The sequence below is a fragment of the Pinus tabuliformis genome, chromosome 2_2, assembly GCF_031772625.1.
Source record: "Pinus tabuliformis cultivar Carrire ecotype Pingquan chromosome 2_2, CPIR1, whole genome shotgun sequence".
NCBI lineage: Eukaryota > Viridiplantae > Streptophyta > Pinopsida > Pinales > Pinaceae > Pinus > Pinus tabuliformis.
The window spans coordinates 133935899-133953704 of record NC_142300.1 but is presented as its reverse complement, the minus strand read 5'-3'; positions in this window follow the sequence as shown (position 1 = coordinate 133953704).

The following is a 17806-nucleotide window of genomic DNA, read 5'->3' as shown; positions in this document are numbered from 1 at the left end:
GTAACTCCGAGCTAGTGTGATTTGATTGAGGAATATTCAAATGAGTGAGGATTTAATGAGGAGGATCTATCTCATATAATCTCTCCTCCTTGTCTCGTTCGAGTTTCTGCCCTTAATTAGCCAAAATTTCCATGATTTTCTCTCAAAAACCTACAATCAATGCACTTTAGAACACTAGACATACGTCTTATTTTTACTCATCTCATTAAGAAGAATATAATTAAAACATGTAAGGAATTATGAGAAGAGTTGATTTTAATAATCTTGGAGGTCTATGAAGGTCCATACAGTTACCCATCAACACCCTACTGAAAGTTTTGTTCATCCTCTGAGCAACTTAATTTGTATCCATGTCCTTCATTTCTCTAGTGGCCTCCCTGACATCCCTTGATTTTGTTGTATTTTCTTCTTCTTGTGAATAAAATCATTCCTTCCTCTCTATCTCTTCCAACTACTTTCTTTCTTCTTCTTCTTTCCTTCCTTCCAACATTCCTAAAAGCAGTGGTGGACTGAGTCTTAAGCCAATCCAATTGACTTTGAGTTTTTATAGAGCTTGCTTGTACATGGGTGTTCTGTTTAGTGCCTCTCTCCTTCTTTGATTTTCAGGATATATGGAAAGGTGTTCCATCTCCTTTAATATCTGGTCCATGTGGCCAACATCCTCCACTCCTTTTGATTTGGAAATTTTCATCCACTTATGTGTCCTTGCCATCTCTTTCTCAAGCTAGAAAAATAAGGGGATGGAAACATTTTGTGGGATGACCCTACCCCCTTCAATGAACCTGTAGTAAGAGTTGAGGCTGGGTTGTGGACTAGGTTCTATGAGTTCTAGGTCTTCCTACTTTGCTTCTTGTTGATTGATACCTTCTTGGTCCATTTTTTGATTTTCCTGTAGGTTTAACAGAGTTTCCTGTAGGATGGCCCTGACTTCCTGTAGGTATTTCTGTGTCTCTTATAGGAGACCTTTCCCCTTTGATGAGGAAGACCTTGTGACAGGCCTCCTAACATACGTGATGGGATATTTGGGAGAGGCTTGTCCTAATGATCCTTCTCCTTGATTTTTCTCAAGTGGAGCTATCGTTTCTTTCTTCTTTCGTGAGCCTTCAATGAAAATAGGAGTTTTTGTGGGTGTTTGAGGTCTTCCTTTCCTAATCCTTGTGCTCTTTCTTGTCCTAAATTACAATTTGGTTTGTCTTTGTCTTTTCCCTTTTGGTTTGATAGGTGTACTTAGGCCAGTAAGAGCAATTGTTGCCTCTTTCTCTATGGGTTATAGAGATACCCTTGGTGATTCTTCCCCTTCTATGCCTTGAACTATAGACCTCTGTTCTTCCTTCTATTATGTTTCCCCTTTTCCATTCTCATTATCATCCTTGTCTTTCTCTTTTTATTCTTCCTCTAGTTCCTCACTCTGCTTATCTGTCTCTTCTTTTGTTTCCTTTTCCGTATCTTCTTCATTTTCGTCCTCTTCCTCTTCATTTTCCCCTATCTTTTCATCCCTCTCACTAGTAGTGGGGCTCTTGTCATATTCAAGAGCTTGAATTTCTCCCTTTTCCTGCATGTATCTAAAGTTGTCCATGTAATAGGGAGTCTCAAGTTTTGTAGATCATATTCTAGGATGAGTTTGGTCAACCCATGATGGGCTAGTTGTTGATGTTTTCCCTCCTGCACTTTGATGCTCATATCTATCAGTGATTGAAGAAGAAAGTAGGGTATACTTAATCTGTTTTGAGGAGGTGTGTCTGCTCCAAATCTCAGTTCTTGGAGGATTCTAAAGTGGTATCCATACACCACAGGATATTTCCCTTCACATGATATGTATTTAATGAGGTGGTAACTAAATTCATTCCAAGGGTATGGAATGCTTCCTCTTCTAACACCATTTTAGCCTTCCATTGGCTCCTTCCCTTCCAAAAAGAATTTCTTCTTTGCAAGGGTGTTTTTACCCTTATCTTCTTTTTTCTAAGGTAACCATAGAGGGAGTGTAGTGATTCTACTTATAACTTAAGGGGTGATTTCTATTGATAGGCCTTTCACTATAGTAGTGGCATGGGCCCTAGTGAGGGGTATGAATGAGAGAGCAAAGTCCCTGCCACCTCATCATCATATCCTCTCATCCTCTCAAATAACCCCATCCAATTATGCCTTGTGAAAATTTCTACCACATGAGGATGTTGATGAATTCTTACTGTGTTTGTGGGTTCTCTCTTGTTAAAACCCCCTATCATCGTTCCCTGGTAGTTGTGGAGGCTTGAATGAATAAAATCAAGAATTCTGGTGGGTGACAGAGGATGGAGTGTTAACTCTGCAATACAATTCTCCTAGACTACAATTTCCTTAATAAAATGATAATTTTTCTTCCTTTTAACAAGAAAACATGGAAGGTATAACTCCTACCTCACTGGTTATGTTCTGTTGAGGACAACCTTTGATTTCTCCTCCCTTAGTGCCCACTGATAATCTTGTAGATTGACTGCTCTGTATCTTGTAGGTTTTCCTATAGGATCTTGTAGGTCTCCTGCACTGCAAAATTCTAATTGTCTCCTATAGACGCTACTTCAAGAAAGTAAAGAGTAACCTCTTTTGGATGAATCCTCAAGATTGCTAATGCTCTCTTTGCATGGGAATCAATGTTTTATTTCCTTATGTGGAAGATCGTGTGGGATGGTGTGATGTTTGTCTAAGTACGAGCACCTCCTTTTGGATTGTTGGTCCCACTATCAATCCATCATTCCACCTTACCTTGTAATCATCTCCCACTTCGTTCCTCCATAACTTAACCATTTTCAGCCTTATCTCCTTTTTATTTTGATTTTACTGTTGCCATGTGTGGAGTGGTCTAACTATTTTCTCCTCGTCGACTGGCCAAAGGTGGCTAAGTTAATTGGCCACCTTTGCTTATATAACCAACTCTTACATAATCTTACATTTTTTATCATATTGTGTTAATGTGAGAGCACGAGTAAGATGGCATACCTGTGGGTAGGATTGTTTGATGATGATTCTTGTTGGAGAATGATGTCCTTGTGTTGTGTATTTGCTGCATATTTTTTTGTATTGGCCCCTTTTGATGCTTGTTTCCTTGGATGTGAAGATACTAGAGAGCGATGTTGATGATCTTGCTATTGTTGCTAAGCTCTTGAGGAGCTTCCTTAACCTTGGAATATTTATGTTGAAGATAGCTGCAACCCTGTGAAATTTCCTTTTTGGGATAGTTTGCTATACGATTTCCTACAGGAAACCTACAAGATGTCCCGTAGTTTCTCTCCCTTAAACTTTCAGACTTTTTTCACTAATAGAGCATGAGGATTGTTGACATGAGTAGAGAATGGTTCTAGTGAATGGTAGGTGAGAGGTATAGCCTTCAGGTATTGCTCCTCGGTCCTCTATTCTCACCCTCTTCTATTTCTTTTTTTCTTCTTTGAAAATTGTATACTTTTTGAATTGACTTATTGGATGGATGCATGGGTAACAAGGTGATGAAAGGCATGGTGATGATGTGGTGGAATGATTTTTGTTTTTTTGTTTGACACAGGCTGGTCATGCCCTTGCTCTAGGGTCACTTTTCATGGGATTTCAAAGCCACTATATGCTAGGTCCATATAATACTAGTGTAACCCCTTATTATTATGAGTGCAACCCCCTTATTATATTGTTGTGCCCATGTAATACCCATATTGTTATTATTGTGCCCCATAGAAGCCCACTATTGTTATTGTTGCGCCGTTACAATATTATTGTTATGTCGGCTCTAATTATATTATGACCCCTTAGAATCCTATATATAGAAAGAAGGTCTTCTCATTTTTATCATCCAAGAATTGTTCATTTTTGTAATGTAAAGGAGGTTGCCCCCTCGAAGAGGCTTAGTTTTAAGGCATTTATCTATCTTTTCTATCTTTTTGTGAGCTAGTTTCATAACATTTGGTATCGAAGCTTTGGATTCTAGGGTTTTGCTACTCCAAATAGGTCATCGTGGAATTTTCGCTATAAATTTTTTTGCTACCAAGTTTCAGAAGCTAAAACAAAAACCCACTTGATAAGAGATCGATCTAAACCTTGGCTATGAACTACAGATCTTTTTTCGCTATATTTTTGGAGATATGATATGAGGAAGTTAGGGTTTTTGAAAGCTCCAGAATTTGAATTGTCACTATAATATTTATTCTACAATGGTTCAGACTCTGAAATTAAAACCCATTTGAGCCAAAATCTTGGTGAAGCTCAGGTCTGAATATTAGATATTTCATTGCTATATTTTCGAAGATATAATCTATCGAAGTTAGGGTTTTTGAAAACTCCTGAATTACATTCTAAACAGGTGACCTTGGGAAAATTGTCATAACTTTAGCTCTTAGAAACAAATTAAAATTTTGTAAGAAGTCACATAAATAGGACAAACTGTAGTTATCTGTATATATTTTTCAGATCCAAAGGTCGAACCAGTGAGACGAGGCACATCGTACAAGTTCGCTCTACCGAAACATTATATAATCAGGTAATCTTAGGAGATTGGGCATAACTCTTTCTTGGAGAATCAAATTATGATCATAGTTGTGGGGTTGAAAAGAGGACTCAGAGGGCTACTGCAGGATGCAATTTCAGAACTTGGAGATCTCAATTTACCGAGTTACAGTCGTTTCAATATCAAGCTCATAAAATCAAGAAAAGGTGATACGAGGAAGTTTGATGGCAAGGATCCAGTAAATTAGATACTACAGATGGAGCAATATTTTGATCTACATGAGGTTCAACTATTACAAAAGGTACATATGAAATCTCTATATTTAGAACCAAATCAATTTTTATGGTATAAAGGGCTTTGTTCTCATAAGGCACTTGTCACTTGGTCAATTTTCATGGAAGAAATGATAGCACATTATGAGCATACAAAGAGTAACACCTTCTTTAGCCAATTGATAAATCTCAAACAAAAGGGTTTAATGGCAGATCACATTGAGGACTTTCAAAAATTGAATATAAGGGTAAATAATATTCTAGAGAAGTAAAGGATTGATGTCTTCATAGGAACTTTAAATGATAACATTCAACATGAGGTTCGTCTTTGGGAACTTGATTCATTGGAGAAGGAATTTAGGTTGGCAAGAAAAATTGAAAGAAAAATTATGGAAACAAGGAATCACACCACTCAAAAATATAATTATGGAAGTGTTTTTTCTCCTAGCCTTTCACAACCTAAAAGGTTTACACGACAACAATTGGAAAAAAAAAAAGAGAAAAAGGGCTTTGTTGCAATTGAGATAGAAAATACACTAAAGGTCATAAGTGTGCTGAGAAGAAATTATTTTACGTAGATTATGAAGAGGAGGAAGAAAAATATCAAGAAATGCCAAAATAAGAGGATATACACTAGGAACCAACCCTAGAGAAAGAAGAAATGAATCCAACCATGTCTTGTAAAACACTGGCAAGAATTACCACTCCTCAAACTATCAATATAGAAGGACATATCAAGAAAAAAAATTTAAGAAGTGAAAGATTACATCGAGCATCAAGAAATGAATCTAACCATATCTTGTAATGCATTGGAAGAAATTACGACTCCTCAAACTCTCAAGATAGAAGGACATATCAAGAAGAAAAAGGTTCAAGTAGTGAAAGATCACATCGAGCATCAACAACAAGTTCTCCAACTTTTAAAGGATAACGCCACTTTGGTGCAGAATCAAATAAAACAATGGGCAGATCAACATCACAGTGAAAGAAGTTTTGATGTAGACAATTGGGTATTTTTACAGATACATGTCAAGCAAACTATTTATGAGAAGGAAATGTTGGCAATACTACATGCACTTAAGAAATGGCGACCTTACCTAATTGGAAGACACTTCAAGGTAAAAATGATCATGATAGTCTTAAATAATTTTTAGAAGAATAGAAAAAATGGGTCACAAATATGTTGGGTTATGAATTTGAAATCATCTAAAAAGAAGGGAAGAAGAATGTTGTTGCATATTCACTCTCAAGAAAGGATGAGGATGTGGAAGCATTGTTTTGTGCTATTTATATTATCCAACTAGATTGGATAAATGAAGCAAGGGATGAATGGAAGAAGGATGAGGAAGTGTGGCCACTCATTCAAAATTTGTAAAATATCCCAGTTCAAACAATATTGCCAGAACTTGACGAGGAAGGAAAATTCATATTGAAGCCTGGAGCAATCACAGAAACAAGAACCTGACAGCTATGAAATCAATGAATTTCAGAGTATCTCATCAAGTGGAAGAACTTACCTGCTAAAGATTCCACATGGGATGACAAGAATTTTATACAGAAGCATCAAGAACTAATCAAGCATTGAGGATAACAATTTTTGAAGGAGAGGGGCATGTTAGGTCCCTATACTACTAGTGTAACCCCTTATTGTTCTTAGTACAACCCCCTTATTATATTGTGTGCCCATGTAGTCCCCATATTGTTATTATTGTGCCCCATAGAAGCCCACTGTTGTTATTATTGTGCCCTTAAATTATTATTGTTATTTCGTCTCTGATTATATTATGACCCCTTAGACTCTTATATATAGAAAGGAGGCCTTGTCATTTGTATCATCCAAGAATTGTTCATTTGTGTAATGTAAAGGAGGTTGCCCCCTCGAAGAGGCTTACTTCTAAGGAATTTATCTATATCTTATATATTTTTGTGAGCTAGTTTCATAACACTATAATTCCTACAGGAAACTCCTATAGGTTTTTAGGGAATCCTGTAGAAAAAACTGAGCCTGTGTAAAATGAGCTGGAGGAGTTCATAAATGGAAGGATCAATGGAATAATGAAGAATATGAGATGGAAGAATTAAAATATTGATTGTGTAGGTCATCCTGTTCCTCTCAAGTTGCACTGACCCCACTCCTGCTAACCTGCAAACAACATTTTGAAACTTTTTTCTTTTATCTCTTTTCTTTTTAATTTTTTTCTCTTTTGAAAACAACTAGTCTGCCTCCAAGGAGGTTTTCATCTTATCTACTTGCCCTAGGTGCCTCAAAAGAGGTTGTTCGCCCAGATATTTTTATTTTTTTCACACCATTGGGCCACCTCAAGAGGTTTTCAACCCAACAGTGGGACTCAGGTGCCTCATGGAGGTTTTCACTTGAGTCTCTTTATTATTATTTTTTTTGTTTTTTCCTCTTTTTTTTTTACTTGTCTTTTTTCAGGGACTTGATGGGGTAGAAGTTGAGACTTGCTCCACCACCATCACTACCTTGTTGATTCCATTGATGAATTCTTGCTTTGACAAAGGCTTATTGTAGACCTTTAGTCTGTACCCATTGATAAGTAAAGGGATAGCATTTTCATTAATGGTTCTTATCTGTACTGAACCATTATCATGAAATTTTTCTATGGAATAAGGACCTAACCATATAGTCCTTAACTTGCCTTTAAAATCCTTGTATCTGGAATCATACAACAAAGCCCAATCACCTTCTTGAAACCGTTTTCCCTTTATGTTATTGTCATGCCAAATATTCCTTTGAACTTGAGCCACCTCTGTGTGCATGAGGACCTACATCCTAAATTCATCTAACCCATTCAGCTGGAGCAATATTTCTTATTATGCCCTGGTGAGATCTAGATCCAATTGTGCTACCATTCTTAAGGTGTTGTATTCAAATTCAATGGACAACATGGCCTTCTTCCCATAGACTAGTTCATAAGGAGTGGATCTAGTGGTGGTCTTTCAGGCGGTATCATAGGCCCAAGTGGCCTCAACTAATATGTCTTCCCAGTCCTTTTTTCTACTACTAATCACTTTGGTTAGAATGCTTTCTAGTGCTCTGTTGGTTACCTCCACTTTCCCATTATCTTGTGGGTTGTAACAAGTGGATGTCCTATTCTTGATCTAGTGTTGGCTTGACAAATTTTCAATCATGTGAGATGTAAATTGACTGCCTTCATCAGTGACCAGTTCTCTGGGATAACCAAACTTATAAAATACATTTTCCCTTAAGAACTCAGCCACTTTCTCTTTTTTAGCTTCCTTGATGGCCTTGGCTTCAGGCCACTTGGTTAAATAGTCAGTGCACACAATGATGTACTGCTTTTACCTAGATGGATGGTTAATGGGTCTAATGAAATCCATGCCCCACTTTTCAAATGGCTTGAAAGTCACTTGAGGTTGCAGAGGCATTTCAACCCTTCGGGTAGGTTTCCCCATCCTTTGGCATCTATCAAATTGACTAGTATACCTCCTCACATCCTGGTGAAGAGTGGGCCAATAATAACCAGCTTGTAGCACCTTGAATGATGTCCTTTTGGCTGCAAAGTGACCTCCACAAGGCCCATCATGACAAGTCAGAAGGATGTCAAAGACTTCCTCTTCCCTGACACATCTTCTCAGAATTTGATTTGGGCCTGGTTTGAATAGGTTTCCCACAATCCAAGTGAATTGAGTGCTCTTCCTTACCATCTTTCTCTTTTCCTTAGAGGACAAATTTGGCAGAAACTGTGCAGACACCAAGTAATTTTCTATGTCAGCAAATTGTGGAGAGATAAATGAAATGGTGAATAAGTGTTCATCTGATAACTGATCGTCAACCATTCCTTCCTCCCCTGAAGGAAAAGTCAATCTGGATAAAAAAAATCTGCAACAACATTCTCCTTGCTAGGCTTATCAATAATAGTTAAATCAAACTATTGCAATAAAAGTAACCATCTAATAATATGGGAATGTACATCATGTTTATTCACCAAGTATTTAATTACAGCATGGTCAGTATGTACAAATGTTTGGTAATGTGTAATGTAATTCCTAAATTTGTTCAATGAATGCATAATAGCTATAAGCTCCTTTTTAGTCACTATGTAGTTCAGTTTAGATTTTGACTGATTCTCACTGATGAAGTAAATGGCATAAGGTATCTTGTCATCTATCCGGCCTAGAGTTTCTCCTATGGCTTTGTGAGAGGCATAAACATGTATATAGAAAGGAAGAGCCCAATTTGGGCCTTAGAGAATAGGTGCAATAGTCAACTTGTCCTTTAGGGTGTCCAAGGCATCTTGATAGCTTTTTGACCATAAAATCCTCCACTTCCCATTTTTCTTTGGAACCAACACCAAAGGAGAAACCCACTCACTATTAGATATAGGGTAAATGAATCCTGCATCCAACAACTTTTACAGTTATTCTTTGACTATATCCTTGAGAGATGGATTCATTCTCCTCTAGGGTTGTCAGACTCATTTACAACATTCTTTGATATAAATGTGGTGGGTACACACCGAGGGGTGCACTCCCTTCATTTCTTTTTAACTCCAAGAAAAGGCATCTAGATGTTCCCTTAGCATGTTGCACAACTCTTCTCCTTGGTGTACAGAAAGAGAGAGGTTAATTTTCAAACTTCTTTCAGGGCTGAATTCTATTGTCTTAACACGAGTAGGGTTTGAATTAGCTAAGCATAAATCAATCTGATGGTTTCTCTTGGTTTCCTCTACTACTTCCTCTAAGGACAAGGTGTTGGGAGTTGGATTTTGGAGTATGTGTTCAATCAAATCAGCTTCATTTGGTTGTCCTCCTCCCATGGAAGTTTCTAGGGTATAGAGTTGGGATGAGTAGACTTCATCATCTTCCTCCTCTTCTAGCCACAAAGGTAAATCATGTTCTAAATATGGTTGAGAATTTGGGTACGATACCACCTTCTTAGACATATGCCCATTTTTTATGGTCATGTTTCTAGCCCTACAGCTGATGTAGGCATCAACAGTGGCTAACGAAGGTCTCCAAAGTATGAGAGGATAAGCATTAAGCTTGTCCTTAGGCTGGAGAACTAGGAAGTCTGTAGGGTACTCCCAAGATTCAATGGAGACCATCACATCCTCAACAATCCCCTCAAGGGCCACTTTGGAATGGTTTTCAAGCTATACGACTATTGTGGTCTTTCTTAATGAACCCTGGAGATTCAACTTGAACATGGTGTCCTTAGTCATTACATTGATGGTAGCCCCATGATCAATCAAGGTGTGTGGGACAATGGTGCCATTGATGTGTACATCTACTACAAGGATTCTAGGGTCTAAGTACCTTGGGCAAATTACCTGCCCTAGCACTAAGTTGGACAACTGCCCAATGACATTAATGGTAGGGGTGTCTCTTTTTCACCTGTCTGGATGTTTGAAACACTTATCTTTAATTATTTTGTTGTAAATAGGTACATCCTTAATGGCTTGGAGAAGTAGAATTTTGACACACATATTTTTCAATTCACCCATAAGTTCATTCTCTTCTGGGGTAGTCTAGAGTGGATGAGTTAATCTTTCAGGAAAGGGTGGTGGATTTGCTCTCGACATACTTTCCTCTATTTCCTTCTCACTCTCCCTAGGTGGGGATGGAGGTTGGTTTTGCAGGAGTACTTTCCCAGACCTTAGGTTGATTTCTTGAATTTCCACAGCATAAGAAGGGTAGGATGTCTCTCCATAGTATACTTGTTGTGCATGTTTATTGTTCAGGTTCAGATTTGGCTGGGCAGGCATCTGAGGTTGTTTAGGTGGATCAAGGTGTAAAATCTATGGTTTAGTAGGAGGTGAATGAAATAAAGTTGGAGCATTGTTGTATGGGGGCCTCCACCCCTGGGGTGGTGCATTTCACTGAGGCTGTGGAAGAGTATATGGCTGAAATGACTGGTTGGTAAGCTGGGAATGGTACTAAGGTGAAAAATACCAAGGAGAAGGTGTAGACCAGGAGGGATGAGCAAGGGACCCCCAAGAGGTAATGGATATGTTTTGGTTATGGTTGTAATATGCATAGGATGACCCTTGTAGGCCTTGCTAGTATGGTCGAGGCCCATGAGGCCTCCTTTGATTTATGTAGTAGAGTCATTCAATCACCCCTTCAGTTCCCTGATACACATATTTTAGTCCAAGTAGAGAAGGGCACTTTTATGTGGAGTGGTTTTCTTCACGGGCTGAGTAGATTTCTATAAGGTTTAGTGGAAATTCATTCCTAGGGTGCCTCCTTATGCATCTAAGACAGAAGATGGCTAATGATCTCTCTGATCCCTCCTGCTTTCTCTTGATGTGCATAGTGTCCATATGTAGGGCGAGGTTTTGCAACATTTCACTCTTGAAATCTTCGAACATATTTCCAGTTTCACCTGTTATGGATGTGTTGGAAGAGTATCAGCTAGCCATTGGTTGACTCTCCCTACCCTTTTTCCTAGTTTCCCTAGAATGATTCTTAAATATGTTCTTGATATCTTCATAGGGTAGCTAATAGATGCCCCCTTCGACTAGTAGGTTTAGGGTATCCAGAAGGTCTTCCTTGACCCCCCTAAGAAGGACTAGCTTTAGTGGCTCAGGATCAAGTGTGCCCGTAGCCCTTTTATATCTAAGATGGAATCGTTCCTCATAATCCTCTAAGGATCCATCATGTCCCAAGGTCATTCTAAAAAATTTATCTTTGTCTTTGGACCTGCAGTAGTACCAATACATATTGTTGAAGGCTTGCTGCATCTGAGTCCACGTTGTGATGTTATCCCCAGGTATACCCATGAACCAATGCAAATTTTCATCCTTGAGAGTGGATGGGAATAATTTCAACTTTTGATCATCAGTGGTGTAAACATAAGTTTTGCATATGACAACGAACTCAAACAAGAAAGTATTTGAATCTTCTGAGGTCAAACCATGGAAGTGAGGAAGAGCAGAGGGGCTTATGTTTTTCATCTTGGAATCTCCATTGGTTTCTCTGATGGGGAAAGCACCCTCAATTATTTCTCTATCTCCTTTGTCATTTCTATTTTCAGCCATTAGGTAAGTTGGAATGGTTTTTCCTTCTTCTTCTCCCTCTGTAGGCTCTTCAAAAATCTATGGTTGTTCACCTAAGGGATCCTCCAATTCACATCCACCAAAGAAGAGGGAAGGTTGTATGTTTGAAATGGTGGGGGTATTTGGCAAAATATTTCCTAAGTTATCCCTATTCCTATGAGGCATGAAAGAAGTGTTTTTGTTTTGTTTTGTGTTAATTCAAACTTTGAGACTAATTGTAGAATTGAGCTAAAAAATTGAATCGATACTAACTACTAAATGAAATCTCACTTGCAGAATGGAAAAGCAAGAAAACCAACTTACAATTACTCTTGCAGAAATGAAGCTAGTAGCATAATGAAAGAGATAAGAAATGGAAGAAAGAAAGAAGAAATTACATCCTACTCAGACACCTCCCTGACAATGGTGCCAAAAAGTGATGAGCACTAGTATTGCAACAAGAATGTTGCAACTCATGGGGCTACCAACTTTACTTTATCAACCCAAGGTTCATACAAACTTGGAGATGATAGTGTAATATACACAAGCAGATGCAGTGGGTCCACCCTTTGTCACTGTTGACCTGGAGATAGACCACTATGGTTTCTCAAACCAGCCTTCTATTGATTCAAAAGAAGTTTGATTACCAATGAAGAAAGGGGAATTTTGCACTAATTGGGAGAATTGAAATATTGTGTACTGCAGTAAGCAAAGACTAAAATCAATGCTTTAAACACACCACTCATCTAACTAATTACTAAGAGATCTTGATTTAGAAGAATTCTAAGCTAACATGTGCGTAATCTTAACTTTCCTAGCCATGCAATCTGAAATAACTAAACATTATACTGTTGTGCACATGAATGAACAAAATAACTATTTTTTCCTTTTTTTCCTTTTTTTGTGAAAATGTGAGGGCTAAATGTTCTTGGTGGTATGGCAGGTGGTGAAAGGTCAGATGGCTTGGGAGGAAAATAGGGGTCTTCTCCTATCTTCCTGGATGATTTTTCCACAATTTAGCCTCAAAATAGGCCACTACAGGTCGTCCTCCAAGATGTGCTAATGCTTCCTATAGGTTGTCCTAATGCTCCTACAAAATCCCCTATATTCCTATAGGATCCATCCGAACGCAATAGAAGAGATTTTAAAAATGGTATAGGGATTAGGGAGGTGAATGATGGAAGAAACAAGGCAAGGGAGTGGCTAGGACTTCTTCAAAGTTCAAAACAGAGTTTGTAAGATGGTTGGATTTACTCAACAAACCTGGAAAGTTTTTCTTATGGAATGATGAATTGGTCGAGAGACTTAGTGTTTTTGGTGATCATGGATGGATTAGGTTAGGCTGAGGTTGATGGCATGAGATCTTCCTACACTATTGAAACTCCTATAATACATACATTACTAGAATTTATCCATGAATCATGTCAAACAAGAAGGATTTCCAATCAACTTAACAAAAAAAAAAATCATTATTTAGTTGCCTAGTTCATGCATGGAAATACTTGCAGAATATGGTGAAACACCATGAGATCTAACACAAAGCTGAAGATACCAGAAATGGAAATTGAAACCTATTCTTGAAATCTAAAAAGATGATATCCTAAGTAGCAGAAAACCCTAAATTCCATAAGAAATCGTAATTTTTTCGTTTTGTGGATGAATAGGAGTTTCTCCTCAAACCATTGTCCCTAAAGGGAGGAGTGAAGCCAAATCAACCTACTATCAAACCTTTTGGTATTCCTTTACCTCTCTAAACTACTGCTAAATATATGCACAAATGGAAGCAAACTAATCAAATTTTCCATTACTTGCAATGAAACAATGCTAAAACCAATTCAACAATTAATCTATGTTTTTACCTTAACATATAGGTACAAGAAGAGGAGCCTTTTCTGCTATGGTTGGTCCCTAACCCAATAGCTTCAGCCCTCTAAGCCAACTCAATGTGGGATCAAGGAAATGCTCATTCTCATTATCATATCAGAAAAATTACATAACAATGTTTTGCCACAAAACTTGAACTCGAAAATTATTAATGCTCTTACCTAAAAAATCCAAATCTTAATGAGGCTTTAGTCCTCCTTATTTCCTTAAATCTGAGTCTTGGCTCCCAAACTCAAGATGAACTGGCTCTTAACTGTCACTAGCTTGACTGCCCATGATCTCCATGAATCAACTACTTGCAACTCCGAGCTAGTGTGATTTGATTGGGGAATATTTGAATGACTGAGGATTTAATGAGGAGGATCTATCTCCTATAATCTCTCCTCCTTGTCTCATTCAAGTTTATTCCTTTATTTAGACAAAATTGCCATGATTTTCTCTCAAAAACCTGGAATCAATGCACATTAGGCCACTAGACATACATCTTAATTTTACTCATCTCATTAAGAAAAATGCAATTAAAACATGTAAGGAATTATGATAAGAGTTGATTTTAATAAGCTTGGAGATGTATTAAGTTCCATATAGTTACCCAATGATGAGGCTCATTAAGAACTACCCCAAACTGTTGGCTAAATCTTCTTCTATCTTCTTCTTTCTCCCTTTTTTACATGAATGGAAAGGGAAGAATCTAGTTGCAATTGGCTTCTTATCCCTTTTGGTATTGATCCTCATAAGCATACACTTCATTTGTTAGAATATCAACTGGTTGTTTCTTCTATGTGATTTATTTCTATGATTACTCCATGAAACTTCTATTATGATGATATCAATTCTTTTACCTCTCTTGATGATAACATAACTCTCCCTAGTAGAAAAATATTCGTTGCTAGAATTGGTTCCTCTAAAGGAATACTCACCCTATTATTGTGTTGTATATATACTACATTTCTAAATTCTACACTGCACCTTGTGAGAAAGGCATGATGTGGTGGAATGTAGTTGTGAACTGCACCGTTATTGAGAAAGTGAAGGAGATATCACACCCAATTTCTCTTTAAGATATTCAAATTTTTCTCTAGGAGGGTGCTTGGTATAGAGATCTGCAATTTTCTCCCTAGTAGACACATATTCCAACTTAACAATATCATCAATTTCCTATTCTTGAAGAAAATTATATTTGATAATAATGTGTTTTGTTTTGTAGTGCATAACTAGATTTTTAGATATATCAATTGCACTAGTGTTGTCACATAAAATAGGCACTGGCTAAGTACAATCTACCTAAATATCCTTGATAATTTACATCATCCACGAGATTTGGGTACAACATGTCGTTCCTACAATATACTCTACTTCAGTAGTAGATAATGAAATAGAGGTATGTTTCTTACCAAGCTAGGAGATAAGACAACCTCCTAAGAATAATTCTCCATGACTAGTGTTATTCCTTCCATCAACACTACCTACCCAATCAACATCAATAAAGGATTTTAGTGTGAAAGATTTATCTTTGGAGAACCATAGGGCACAATCCAATGTTCCTTGCAAAAATTTGAATATTCTCTTGACTTCCTGCATATGAGCTTCCTTTGGGTTTGAATGGAATTTTCTTGCTATACCTACTACTTGCATGATGTCTGATCATGAAGCTATGAGATAAAATAGTCTGCTAATCATAAACTGATATATGGGATGAATTACCGCTAGTGATTCATCATTCATGCTAAGTTTACAACCTATTACCATGGGTGTACTAGTAGGTTTACATTTATCCATGCCGAATTGATTTAGACTTTCTTTGAGATAATTTGTTTGAGGAACAAAGATACATTTCTTTGTTTTCTGAACTTGCAACCCAAGGAAGAATAATAGTTTCCTAAGCATGGACATTTCAAATTCCTTTTGCATAATATTTGTAAAATTATGAATTAGCTCAATAACACTAGTCCTAAATATGATATCATCTACATACAATACAATAAGAAACTAGCTATCATGAACAAATTTAATAGAATATTGATATCAATTGTTCCCTTTTAAGACCTTGTAGTTGTTGGTATTTGTCAAGTCTATAACACCATGCTCTAGGACCTTGTTTCAACCCATAAAATGCATTCTTGAAATTGCATACATGATTTTATGAGTCAATTGGTAGCCTTCACACTATTCAACATATACTTATTCTTTGAGATCTGCATTGAGAAAGGCTAGTTTTATATCCATTTGATATACCTCAAAGTTTTTATAACATGCAAGATCCAAGAACATTTTGATTTCCTTAATTCTAGAAATTGGTGCAAAAGTCTCCTCAAAGTGCATATATTCCACTTGAGCATATCCTTTTTATACTAAGCACGCTTTGTTTCTAATAACTTGACCATCCTAATACAATTTATACTTGAAACCCTCTTGGTTCTAATCATATAGTTCAATTCTTGTTAATTTGTTCTAATTATTCTTCCATGGATTTAACCCAATAATGGTCTTAACTAGCTTGATCAAAATTATTGGATTCTATTGTCGATAACAAAGAAAAATTGGTATGTATATAAGAACCTCTAATTTTACTTCTTGTCTAAACACCTACTTCTTTATTTCCTAGAATTTGAATTTCATGATGATATTTTTTAGCGCACTTTAATGGAGTTTTAGTATCTAGTTGATCATATTTTTCCTCTTCTTCTAAACTGCTCTTCTTTTTCATCTTGATATTAATAGATAATTAAATCCTATCAAGGCTTTCAACGTTTATTTTATTTTATGTATTTATGTCTCATCAATCCTTACGTCGATGCATTCAACAATATCAAACAATATTTTTTTTTTAGCATTTGTAGCCTTTTATTCTAGAAGATTATCTAAGCAATATTCCTTCATTTTCTCTCGAGTCAAACTTTCCTATGTCATCTTCATTTTTGTTAGTATAACATTTTCTCGAAAGATCTTGAATTTTTTTGTTGAGGGTGGTCTACCATACCATAACTCATAAGAGGTAATATTTAGTTTTTCCCTTAGATGAGCCTTATTTAGAATGTTGAGTACTATTTTGACAACCTCTCCCCCAAAAGGTATGCACCAAATTTTCTTCATCAAGAATTTCCTTTTCCATTTCTTGGACTATTTTGTTCATTCTCTCAATAACACTGTTTCGATGTGGAGTTCTTGCAATTGAGAAAATGCCTCCTAATAATGTTTTTCTCATAGAAATTATTGAACTCATCTAAGGTAAATTGTACCTCTCATTCTGATATTCCCATCAAGAAGAATATTCACACCAAGGTACCCATATCTCTTCAAAAATTTCAAGCATCTATTGCTTACCTAGTCCATTTTTGTTTGTGAAGTTTATATGATTTTTTTATTGTTTACTTTTGATATCATTCCTTTCTTTTCTCTCCTAGGTGCTTGGTCCTTATAACACACTAGAATAACTCCTGAGTTTCTTTGTTCTTGATGTATTTTAACTAGATTCTCCTTTACATTTTCCATGATATTATTTGAGCCCAAGACCATGTTTATTGCTAGTTCTCTTTGATTTCTAAGAATATTGTTAAGAGTTTCATATCCATTTACAAATCTTACATTAAAATCCATTTGAGATTTAGATTTCTCTAGATCATTTCTTAGAGAAACTACCTCTTCTTTAAGCCTTTCATAATTCTTCTCCTTTTGTTTTATCTGTCTCATAAGAATGTCTCCTATCCTCTTTGCCTCTTCTAGCTCTATTTTTAAAAAGGATGATTTCTTCATTTGCAGTACGATCTTTCTCCTCATATGGTTGTACTCTCTTTTTTCTTTTGGATCTTTGTCCTTAGTCTGTAAATTTCATCTAAAACACTAAAGAGTTTTCCTTCCTATAAACTTCTGCATGCCTCTATTGACTAATCTTCAAGGGCCATAAGAAGATCTTAATATAAACTTGTATCCAATTCATTCTCCTCTTCATCTTCTATGGAACTGCTATCTTCCTTAGAGTAGAAGTTATTCCTCTTGAAATATTTTCCTTTATTTCTTCTTAGATTTATTTATTCTTCATCTTATTTCTTATCATTTTTATTTCCTTTATTAGCACATGAAATTTAGCAAAAAAGTGACCTTTCTACCAAAACAAAAACATTTGAAAGGTAACTTAACTTTGTATTTACCTCATCCTTTCTTCAGTT